The sequence below is a fragment of the Euprymna scolopes genome, chromosome 18, assembly GCF_053919585.1.
Source record: "Euprymna scolopes isolate OS-2025 chromosome 18, ASM5391958v1, whole genome shotgun sequence".
NCBI lineage: Eukaryota > Metazoa > Mollusca > Cephalopoda > Sepiida > Sepiolidae > Euprymna > Euprymna scolopes.
The window spans coordinates 119,549,611-119,563,507 of record NC_136499.1 but is presented as its reverse complement, the minus strand read 5'-3'; positions in this window follow the sequence as shown (position 1 = coordinate 119,563,507).

Here is a 13,897-nt window from a genome sequence, read left to right as displayed (position 1 = left end):
AGATGTCCACTCTTCTTCATATACAAGTTTTGCAACCCAAATCAATTGTTCTCACATGTATATATATATATATATATATATATATATATATATATATATATATATATATATATATATGTCAGGTCATGTCATGTATGTCAGGTCATGTCATGTGCTACTGGTACCATGTAACCCAGTACTACCTGCCTCATGGTCGGGTCACCGGCGACTAAACTGGTTCCCCCACAAGACTTGTTTTGTGAGGAGGGCGGCTAGTCTCCCTGAAGGATTAAAAGCAAGACCTTCCAAAGGGCGAATGAACTCTTTTTATGGGTCAACAGCCAACTAGCACCGTGTATATTTGTGTGGGTGTATATGTGTATTGGGTGGAGAGGGCTCCCGTAAGCCGTGGTGAAAGCAACCTTTCTAGGAGAAGCAAATCTCTGATTTTAAAAAAAAACATAAAGCGGGAGACCAGTACCCACATTAAGCTGGTATGCAGTTTAATTTGTTGCTGGCTATCTTGCTCTTGCTTGTTGCTGGATCTCAACATTTTGAGCCGAGAGAGAGACTTAGCTGTCGTACAAAGCTAAGACTCTGTAACATCATATTTGTATAGATACTTCCTCGGGCATTTGGGGTCATGGATTTTAAATGTCTGAGGGAGTGGCACTCGTCTGACAAGACGTTGCAATCATCATCATTATCATATATATATATATATATATATATATATATATATATATGGAGGGGTTGTTTGTGTGTGTGTGAGAGAGAGAGAGACTGTGCGTGAGAATGTGTGTGAGGACTATCCTCAACCTATATACTCAATGAATATTTGACCTACAGAGATTGATATTTGGTGTATGAGATATTCAGACATGGGGAAAGCTTTTTAATTGATTTCCACCCAGAAGAAAAAATTGTTGCTAAAGGGGTTAAAATTGAAACATTGGTACGTGGGGGGGGGGGGTCATCGTATTTTTATCTGTGTGTTTATTATATCACGAATGCGCATGCGTGAATCGTTCACGTGGTAGATTACTTATGCAGAGGATAGTTTGGTTTGAAAACACTTTTTAGATTTCGTGTCAATCTTGTGGAATAATTTTCGTACTTGACTCACTGCCTATAGGTTTTGGTTTGATCTCAGTCCAAGTTTTTTTGTTTGTTTTGTTTTTCTTTGACTTACAAGAAGTGAACAGCTTAGAAAAAGCATAATACTCGCATGCGCATGTTTCTGTTTTTCCCCCCCGTTTTCTTTTTTTACTTCGGTTATTTTTTTTCAAACGGATTTAACGTCACGTTTATTACCTACGGTATTTCTATTTATATTATATATGAATTCTGCACTAATTAAAATATAATATTTATGCATATTTTACGATCGGGCAACGACGGGCGGCCTGCTAGTTTTATTATAATTTTATGTTTATTTTATGTTATTACTTTCCTTCTTTTATACTTTTTTTTGTTGTTGTTTGATAAATCTTCTCATCTCATCTCGTCATTGTTTTTTTTTCAGCCAAATTTCAATTTTCTATCTTTCCCCCTTTTCTTTTTCTTTTAGTTTTTTTTTTAAGTACTTTCTTCTGTTTCCCATATTTGTTAGTACCACGCAGATGACTATAAAAAATGATTGTGTTTATTCTTGTGAGGCTCTCCAATTGAAAAGCTTGTTTTTTTTATTAGGTAATAAAAGGAACGTCCCAAACTGATCGCATGAATCGGTTTCATGTGTTCATGAGCGTAGACAAAGAGGCGCAAACCAAGATGGCGTCAGTTCAAATTGCCTGCAACCGGACGGTAATCGACAAATAATACAAACAAAACGATAGCAACTCTCCTAATAACTTTTCAACAATTACTGCATTTTCCCATATTTTCGCCAAATGAAAAGATCTATTCATAGAAGCTTATTTTCAAGTCGAGTAGGCAGATATGGATATTAACGCTGCAATATAATTACATGATATAGCAAAGTGCATCAACAATGCGACTGAAAAGAAAAAAATGAATACGAAGCTAGGTCACGTACATTAAATCATCATGAGTGTATACAGGATAAATATACTTACCTGACCAGTCCAGCTACTGTATAATAGGTCTAACTCAGACAGACAACCAGTTGTAGCCAGTGTAATATATAGACTTGAGAATTGAGGTTTATTGTTTTAGATTAGTAGTTATTTTGCATGTATAACTGTAAGTTGTTTGTTTAACAAAAGTGTCATGACAATATTAGAGAAACGGATCGAACAGGCAGAGCAGTAGATATCATGGGGGGATGGCATTATATTGTGACGTCACTCAACCGTATATAATATACGGCATAATCACGTTGACACAGCGGTTTCCGTCAGATCATCGAAGTTAAGCAAAGTTGAGCCTGAGCATTACTAAAATGGGTGACCAATTCGGGAATTCCAGGCGGACGTCGACATCTCGCTACAAGAGTTGCAAAAACCTCACATCGTCATCTCCCCTAACAGGGATATACATGTGACTGGGGGGCCGCCTGTGAATTTTATACTCCTCTGGAAATTCCACCCTTGGAGGAAGCCGGTTAAACCCGAATAGGGTTAGTACCGACACACACACACACCCACTGAAACGTGGAACGCGATTTGGGGAGGATTATGACGAGATCGGGTCGCAGAGAGAGCAGATCGAAAAAGTCTGTTTTCTTTCTTTTATTCCCAAAGAAAATGGTCAGGCAGAGTTCTCTCGGGAGAGCAGCTAGACGAACAACGTGAGATCATAGCAAGATAGATTCACCCTCCCTCTAAGATATTGATGAGTCACATCTTCAACCGTTGTAAAATCGATGATGATGAAGAAAACTCACTTGTCGAAAAACAAACAAACAAACGAAAAACGTAGAAACTTGCGCCTGTAACTATGGGTTGCGAAAGCTTTTGTTTCCAGACGAGAGAAACGGAAGGGGGCAAGCAACTCAAGAACGAAATAGAACAAAAAACACACATACGTTATGTTGCATTATAATGAACAAAACATTCGGTTCAGATGTTGTAGAAGTCATTTCTCATGTACGATAAACCTGTATACATTTCAGAATAGTTGGTCTGATATAATGGTGACCATTGATGATATACATTTTAAAATGCTTGGATGTTTTTAAAAACTTTTTTATAAATAAATTCAAATGAATGTTATACTCTCGAATCAATTTTTTTCGAATAAACTCCGCCCCCTCCTTTGCTGTTATTAAGATCATTTGAAATCTTAGTAGCAAGATTTAATCTCCCTTCCATCAAGGAAAAAGGTCTGAGGGGAATATATCTATCTATCTACATATATATATATATATATATATATATATATATATATATATACATATGTATACGTATACATATAAGCATTTACATTTAAGTATATTATATAATAATAATTAAAATACAATACATATGCCGTTCCCTAATTTGGGTTACAAAATTGGTCAAAGAAAAAATTATTCCTAACTCGCATTTAAGTAAAAATGCACTTTCATATAAAAAATTGAATTAATTCAAAAGTTATCGCTAACAAAAACAAGCAAACACTATAAGTATATATATATATATATATATATATACATATATATATATATATATATATATATATATATATATATATATATATATATATATAAAGAAGTAACCCAAGGATCGGTCGAAAATTAGGTGCTTTTGAAATAAACATTTTCGTTGTTTTTTAAATACATTTTGTATTCCTACACATCAATACAAAGGAAATAAATACAGAAAAGATATACACATCTATATATTTTTCGTATTGAGTTTATATCGGTCTATCTATCTATCTATCTATCTTTCTATCTTTCTATCTATCTATTAATTTATATATATATATATTATATGTATATATATATATATATATATATATATATATATATATATATATATATATATATATATGTATATATGTATTCTCGTCCCCTACATTTGAGTGTACGTTGTGATTTCTCGCTATATATATAGGCTCCAAAGCACATCGGTGTAAAAGGTTAATTCGATTTATAGAAAGGTAAGTGTAAGGTTCTAAGAATTCTGACATTTAATCTTGGAAATGTGTCTGGAGATACAGCGCTGTGACAACATTATTGGATATACAAGTACTAAAGCAAGTTCCTCGACTTAATTATGTGATTTAATGCCTGTATAAATATGGTTCAATAAATGGGATATAACTTTATTGGAATTGCAAAATTTAAAAATATTAAGGAAGAAATGGACAATATTTGGATGTAAAATCGTCTATAATACGAATAAAAAGGGGGAGGCGAAAAACCGGGAAAATGTTACATTACCAATTCACAATTTAGGTGAACTAAGCCGATTTAAAGAATCAAGAAATATAATAAAACCTGATGTGCTTTTCCTTAGACCACTTTTTAAATAGTATATATAGCATATATACCGCTCCCCATGTGGGGGTACCAAAGTGATTAAAGGGAAAATTATTCCCAACTCGCATTTAGGTAAAAATGTAGTTTCGTAAATAATTGGATTCAGTCAAAACATATCGCTAAAACCAAAACAAACAACATCTAAGTATATTGCGATATATCCAGAAAGTCGTGCGAGATGGGTCAGTTGTAAGGGGTTTAGGCTCATTACTGTGGGGTCCCGATTTCGAATCTCGCTAGATTCCGCCACTATGATGAGCCGTAGACTACGAAACACGTGTCAGTGGATAATTATATATTAAAAATAATATATTCATATATATATATATATATATATATATATATATATATATATATATATATATATATATACCGCTGATGGTACCAAATTGTTGAAGGGAAAATTATTCCCAACTCGCATTTAGGTAAAAATGCACTTTCGTAAATAATTGGATTTAGTCAAAACATATCGCTAAAACCAAAACAAACAACATATATAAATATATATATATATATATATATATATATATATATATAGAGAGAGAGAGAGAGAGAGAGAGAAAGAGAGAGGTTTAAAAAGTAGAGTCTTATTCGGTAAACGCATATATGCCTTTATTTTCTTCTAAAATTGATAAGTGTTGTTTCTTCTAATTAGTTTAAGGAGAAAAAACTTCAACAGTGTATAATTTAAGAATTTGATACTACGAAACAGCAAGTGTACATGTCAAGGTCCTTAATGAAATAAAAGGGTTAAAATATGAACCTCTTGAATTTAGGAAAATAGACATTTGACATTTTTTGGCTCTGTAGTTACAGAAGACCTTTATAAATTTAAGAATTTGTATAAATAAAAACTGAAATTTCCTCTATATTTCCTCATATATGCATATATATATATATATATATATATATATATATATATATATATATATATATATATACCTGCATATATATACATATATATGCATGCATATATGCCCCTGCATATATATATAATGTCTAATACCAGAACACTGATCAGACGATTCGTATTGAGAAATTATGTTTATGTTATTTTGTACATAATCAGTCGAACAGAATTATATTTATTGTTTTTGGCGCTTGAAACGGACTTAAAAACACGGAATTATCATTGCTTTGTCTATTGTTCAAAACTTAGGATTATTTCTTTCGCTTGATCTAAAATATTTGAAATTGCTGAACGGGAGACAGAAAGAATCTTACACCGAATTAAAGCCCGCATACATTAACGTCTGCAGCGTAATTTAAATGGAATAAAAAATGCAACTCAGTAAAGATTGTTTAAAACTGGGATGCGAATTGGATTAAATATTATGTATTTTTAAAAAAAAGCCTTGTATTTTTTTTAAATTCAAAGCTAACACAACTAAAATTTTAATACAATGAAATGAAATGAAATACTAACGTTATTTGTTCTCTTACACGCAGATTTATCTAACTATATTCAAGTCTAACATATTTGATTCTGACTAACCCACTTTTTTTTTCGTTTTTATTTCATTTCACTGTTTACCTAGCAGGACTATATTTTGTTCTGGTTTCCCATTTAAATATAATTACAACTTAACATATAAATTTATCTTGCTGGATTTGAAAGTCAGACCGAAACTGAAATACGCTTGACATTTCGATAATTGATTCAGCTTAACGTATTTTTTGTATTTCTGTTTTCCTTCTACGATGAAACTAATAAGAATAACATTTATTCCCAACAGTTAATTCGGAAAATATTTCTGTGATATAATTCTTTCAGTGGCGATTTTTTTCGTCCTTATAGACTTTTTCTTAAAATGTGAATCGTAAGTAATTATGTCATTAAATTTACATGTAAAATTAAAAATAATTAACAAGCCGTATGCTCTTTTATAAATTCGATTTTTCTGAAAATTTAAACAATAAGAATTACACAAAAAGTAATAAAGATTCACAATATGTCAGTTTCCTTAAAGCAAGGTAAAATTAGAAATTAGAAAAATTAATTATTTGAATGTTAAAAAAATATCAGATTCGATACTGAATTTGATCCAAAGTCGTTAAATACAAATTCAGCAAAATTTTATGAAATACCTCTTATGATTCCATACATTAAACTATCAAATATTAGACGTTTCTAGAATAAATATCGTTTAATAAATTAGGAGCAAAAGTGCACCATTAAAATAAGCAACATTTTGTTCTCAAGAATATCATTATCTACAGAGTCACGAACATTCTCAATGGACTGTGGATGATCGATGCTGCGGCCATAAATGTCCAGAACGCGCTTTAAACTCAGATTTTTCTGGCCACTCTGATATCGCTGAACCCGTCTCCTAACAGTGCTAGCATAAACTGTTATGTAGCCGACGGGCAACGCTGGTTAGACAATAATTATAGACATAATAATAATTATAGACAATAATTATAGACATAAGTAGATGCGGCCAGGTTTGGCGTGTCAAAAGTTCCGGTTTGGGGAAATTTTGTTAATTTTAGTGAGTTGGTTCCTAGACACGCAATCGGCAACATCTGAGATCAGTGTTTCCTCAAAAGGAGGCGACGGTTTGTCATCTCTGATGTGTTCATAAGAGTAGTGGTTTTGGGGCAGACATCAGAAGCTCTCAGTATTAATGCGAGAGTCCCTCAGGGGCCCATCCTGGACTCAACTCTCTTCCTGATCTACATCAATGATCTTCCAAATCACATCCATACATCATTTGTAGACATTTATGCTGACAACACTACAATCTATGGTAGCACATCAAAGACAGTAAACGACCAAGTTTTCTTTGAATCTCTCTCCTCTGATCTTGAGCATGTGGTACAATGGGGAAAGAGGTGGCTAGTTACATTTAATTCATTAAAAACCAAGCTTCTATCTTCACATTATCAAGGCTCTGAGGTCCATCTGGCACCAATTAAAATAGACGGCTCTCGACTTGGAGAGATTCATGTTTTGACAAGCTTTTGGGATTGACCTTTACTCCTGATCTGAAATGGAACACGTATATCAAATCCATTTCTAAGGTCGCCGGAAAAATGGTGGGATCTTTCTATCGCTCCAGTAGATATTTCACTCCTGATGCAATTCTCTACCTATATAAAAGCCAGGTACGGCCAATGATGGAGTACTCTTGCCACATCTGGATAGGAGCTGCGAGAAGCAGCTTATCCTGCCTTGTCTCTGCTTTATCGTTATTTTCATGGCAAGTGCTCATCTGGGCTTTAATTTATGGTCCCCCCCTTCGCCAAACTTTCACGAAAAACATTCGTCTAGCCAAAAACACTTTCAATAATTTCCCACACTCTTTATCTGTGCCTAAAGCTAAACGCAGGCTCCATGAATAAATCGTCTTTCTTAGAACTGCACGCCTGTGGGACTCTCTTCTGATTGCCTGCTTTCCAGCTGACTACAGTCTTATTGTCTTCAAGTCTAACGCGAACAACTTCTTGATTTACAAAATTCCACTACTTATCTTTACTGTGCTATAATCACATTTAGATGTCAGAATGATTTAATAATTGCGAAGGCATTTGCAGCAATATAAAAGATGAAGATCTTATGAAGTAGAACTTTATGCCATACCTTCTCAAAGGCTTTTAATATGTCAAGAGCAATGCTCTAGAGAGGAAGCCTCCGGAGAGAGATTCGCTAATCCTATGAGATATAACTGTAAGCACGTCTGCTGTAGATCTAGCAGAACGGAAACCATATTGCACGTCATTAAGAAGCTGAAAGAAATTGTTTCTATCACCGAAGTTTGGAGTTTTAAACATCTTATAATAAATTATGTTTAATCTTCTGTTGCTATGCACAATACACACACACACACACACACACACACACACACACACACACACACACACACACATATATATATATATATATATACTAGCATTTCAGCTCGGCGTTGCCCTGGTGTTAAGAGGTGTATGCTGAGCAAAAACAAACAAAAAAGGGTTAATTTTTTAAACTTTGACCCCTTTTATGACCCCTATACTTTTATTGCTTTGGGCTCAAATTTACTTATTAAGTTTGATCCATGTCAAAGAAACCTATATCTAGAATTTAAAGTGTGTAGACCCAAATTTGTCGGGGGAGTTTGGTAGAGTTCTCAAAGGTCAAACCGTTGAACTTTGACCCCTTAACAGACAAATTTCTGGCCGAAAATAGATCACGTAGATTTTCTCAAATCTCAGTACCCTGTATATCAAATTTCGAGTCTGTAGACTACAAATTGACAGCGTTATTGCGTAGGGAAATTTGCACAGACACACAGACACACAGACACACAGACACAGACACGTTCACTTTTATAGATATATGGAGATATATATATATATATATATATATATATAAATATGTATGAATAAAAAATCAATACGAAAAATATATAAATGTTTATATATTTTCTGTGTTTATTTCCTGTGTGTTGACGTGTAGGAATACAAATATATATATATATATATATATATATATATATATATATATAATTATTTCTTAGTATGATAATTAAATACCTATAGACACTAGTGTTTCATCCTTTCGGGAATCCTCAGTGGAGTGTCTCACGATTAACACTAGTCGACGGATTCGAACCCGGTAACACGAGCAATATCTTGCTTGATTAGCAAAGACCGTATCCAATCGGTTACCATTAACCGCGAGAAATAACGTTGCATTTAAATATTTTAATTTTAAATGCTTTTTAGGCCAGTCACAGTGATCTAATCGTTATACGATGATCTATGCTAAGCTAAATTGACCGACTTAATTCAATTGAAAGTGCTCAATGATAAGAAACGAGTTCCTTAAAGGGGCTGACATAACTATTTTTTTACTAAAATAAGTTAATATATATATATATATATATATATATATATATATGCATATACATATATGTGTGTGGGTGTGTTTATGTGGGTGTTGGTGTGTGTGTGCACGCGCGTGTGTGTATATAATTACATATATATTTATCAACTGACAGCTTGTCTTATCTGGCGAGCATTCAATGTGACAAAAAGTTCCATGGCGGGTCTATTTCAAAATTGTTGTACTTTTGTAGACGGAGCTTTAATATCTAAGTGTTTTTAAGACTATAACAATTGAGAGACAACTATACTACTTCAAGCCTCTTAAAAGCCATCTATCATGTGAAATGGGTTTTCGATTTCACTTGATAAATGCGTCGTAAATGCTTTGAAGTGGGCTGAATACAGCCCCACTTCTGTAGCTCAAGAACTACAAAGGTGGAATATTTTATCCATCTAAAGTTGTTCGATACTTAAATATACACCCTTCTCTCTCTCTCTCTCTCTCTCTCTCTCTCTCTATATATATATATATATATATATATATATATATATATATATATATATATATGAACAAATGATTAATAAAATATGTTAAAAGACATCTTGAAAAAGAGTTAAAAACATATTTAATTTAAAAAAAAAAAGGAAGCACAAGATAAGTGGATAGTCCTTAATCCGCGGAGTTTCAAAGAAATACTCTCCTTCTCATCAGAGGGCAGGAATTAGCAAAATGCAGAATCGGATTTTGCATATAAAAGTATTTAATGAAACTACAAGTAAGTCAAAGATCCTACTTGGTTAAAAAAAGGTGAGGTAAGGGGAACAGGAGGCAAAAGAAAAATAATAAAAAGATTTCACATGAATGAATTATATATATATATATATATATATATATATATATATATATATATATATATATATATATATATATATATATATATATACACGAAAGTGATATTTTGTGTGTAAGGACACTTCTCAACCTATATACTCAACGCATTTTAATCTAGAGATCTGAAATTTGATAGATAGGTTATTAAAACATGTGAAAATCACTTTAATCAGTTTTAAATCGTAAAAAATTGCTGCTAAGGAGTCAAAATCGAAACGTTGTACGTGGGGAGGGTCATCGGATTTTTATCTCTGTTAACTGTTTTATGAATGCACATTAAAGTTGATTAATACTTAAATATACATACCCACCAACACGAACATGCACAAACACCCACATAATCTCTGTCTGTCTGTCTGCCTCTCTCTCTCTCTTTATATATATATATATATATATATATATATATATATATATATATATATATATATATATATAGTTTAATGATTAAAGTTAAATTCTGTAGATTAAAGTATATACAAATATATTCAAGTTAATAATTTTTTGTTTGAAACAAGCAATATATAGAGAATATTATATTTATTTCCTTAATCCATGGATTTTCTATAATGGCTCATATCATCAGAGGAAATGGAATGCAATTAGCAAAATGTGCAGCTATGAATAAACAAATATTTTGCATTTTAGAATCTTCAGTGCAGGGTACAGCGAGAAATAACGTTGAATCTAAACATTTTATTTTTATATGTTCTTTCAATCAGTGACAGTCATCTAATCATTATCTGATGATCTATGCATAAGAGCAAATTTGACCGATTTAATTCAACTGAAAGTGCTCAACGACAAGAAACGAGTTCTTTAAAGGGGTTGACATAGCTATTTTTTTTACTTTGATAAATTATATATATATATTTATTTATATACATATGTGTGTGTGTGCGTGTGTGTGTGCGCGGGTGTATATAATTACATATATATTTATCAACTGACAGCTTGTCTTATCTTGCGAGTATTCAATGTCCCAAAAAGTCCCATGGCGGGTCTATTTGTTTATTTTTGTACTTTTGTAGACGGAGCTTTAATATCTAAGTGTTTCTACGACTATAACAATTGAGAGACAACTATACTACTTCAAACCTCTTATGCCATTTATCATGTGAAATGGCTTTTCGATTTCACTTGATAAATGCGTCGTAAATGCTTTGAAGTGGGCTGAATCACGGCCACCGAGACTAAGAAGAAGGCCTGTTAACTGAAAAATGTCTGCAGGCAATGTAGGTAAGATTTGCCAGACTGTCAGTACTATATGAGGGTCATTTAAAAAAGAGCAATAAAACATTTTTAAAAAGAAAAAGAAACACAGTTCGATTAATACTGAAACTGAACTTTATTCAATATAAAATATAAATATTATCTATGTAAAATTAAGTAATTTTAAAGCAATATACAATTTAATACTGATAAAATATACAATTTAATACTGATAAAATATAGAATTTAATACTGATAAAACTGAATTATGAATTTAAGGAACAAGCAATTAAAGAAACATTAAACACAAATTTTTGGGGGGGGGGCCTTGGAAAAAGATCACAGTGTAATATCTGTTTCGATACGACACTTTACCTTTTCTGTCCTCGGTCGATGAAGGAGAAAGCTTTCATGACTGAGATAATTTTTATTTTTGTTCCTATCCAGAATACCCCTTATTGGGGAACTGGATTTTGCCCACAAAATTATATATTGAAATATTTAAATAACTATTACTTTAAATACAGAAATTATTTGGTTTTCTGTTCTTCTATGTCCATTTTCCCCCCATTTTTTCATCAAAATGTGTAGCGTATTAGTTGTCTCACAAGCCATCATCAGTGATTGCTCACTGGCAGTAACCTGTGGTGTTCCTTGGAGGCCAAGTGACAACAAGTCTCCCTTGATTTCCCGTGCTCTCAACCTCTTGACCACTTGTGCAGATGATTACATGTTATCGCAACAGCCATTGTCACTGATTTCTCTTTGGCATCAGTCATTGGTGTTTCCTGGGGTTTGGGTGACAAAATGTCCCCCCAACGTACCTGAACTGCACAGATCCAGTGGAGGTTTGGTTAGTACTTTCTCACTTCGGTCTTTCCATCCTCCCTAACTCTTCACAACGAGTTGGAGTTGCGCCAGTCGATGTCATCTACACCAGTTTTTATTATTATTATTATTATTATTATTATTATTATTATTATTATTATTATTATTATTATTATTATTATTATTATTATTATTATTATAAGGGTGTTTGTGCAGTGTACGCACATGTATTTTAAATATTATTTCCAACTTAAATAAAATTTTGGGTTTGTATTACTGTACACATAGATTCGAAAAAGTGATCAAAACACAAATATATAACAAATAAATGTTATCAAAGGCAAGATAAGTTACTTTTCTGCCTAACTGGATATGTTTTTAGAGGTTTGATTACTATACACAGATTCGAAAAAGTTGTCAAAAATCGAATATATACCAAATAAATGTAATGAAAGACAAGATAAGTTACCCTTCTACCTATTTGGAAAGGTTTTTAGTGGTTTTACTTACTTTAAAACGTGTAATCGCTTCGAAAATCATACAATGTTTATCGATATATTTTGTTATATATTTGTTTTTTCTTGACAACTTTTTCGAATCTATGTGTATAGTAAAACAAAGCCGTCATGTAAATTATTTACAGTTAAAATATTATAACAAACGAAAACTTGAATTTTTAAATATATTTCAAAGAAAGAAATTACGCCCGGTGCTAAAATATTGAAAATTCACCGATCATAAAAAAATAAAATAAAATTAAAAAAAAATGCCGTGAAAAATGCTAACTATATTTGGAAATACTCAATGCAAAGTTTTATTTATTATTAAAAGAACGGACTGATAAATATTATATAAAAATTGTTTGTTTTGTAGTAAAAGAAACAAAGAAATAAAATGAAATATTCGACTTTCTCCGCTAGAAATTAAAGGTTCAAAATCAATTTCACTTACTATATTTTGTTGGATTAAAATTCTCCCAATGTGCAATTATAATAATTATTATCCAAATCGAGAATTGTTCTTTCTCTTTAGAACATAACGGACAATCAGTAACACATATTGGTAGCCATGGATAATAGGTTGCCATATTTTTTTGCCTATTAACGTGACCACGTGGTTGAATAGCGGAAGCTGTCTATACCTACAACTTAATCAGGAAGTGACGTTATACTGTAATATGGATCAGCCTCCTTCTTAGTCTTAGTAGCCACGGCTGAATACAGCTCAACTGCTATAGCTCAAGAACTACAAAGGTGGAATAGTTTATCATCTAAAGTTGTTCAATACTTAAATATACACACCCACTCACACAAACATTCACAAACACATACATAATCTCTCTCCCTCTCTCTTTCTCTCTTCCTCCTTCCCTATCTCTCCTTTTCTCTCTCTCTCTCTCTCTCTCTCTTTCTCTCTCTCTCTCTCTCTCTCTATATATATATAGTTTTTGAATTTTTAACCTTTAAAACTATACAAAAAAATGTAAAAAATATTTTTATCATTCGTTAGAAAACCATCTAGTCAGTAAGTCATTTAATCACCTGCAATCACTGCATCAACTCGCTCTCGAATTTACTATAGTACTAATAATTTATTTTTAAGGGATCATAAGTTGTTTACCAGGAAACAATGTTTCGGGATTTAAAAACAAAACAGTATATTACATCATGGCTCCCCAGCAGTGTTGATAAAACACCACATCCCTTAATCCACAGGTCAACCAATATTTGTGAAACAACCCTAAA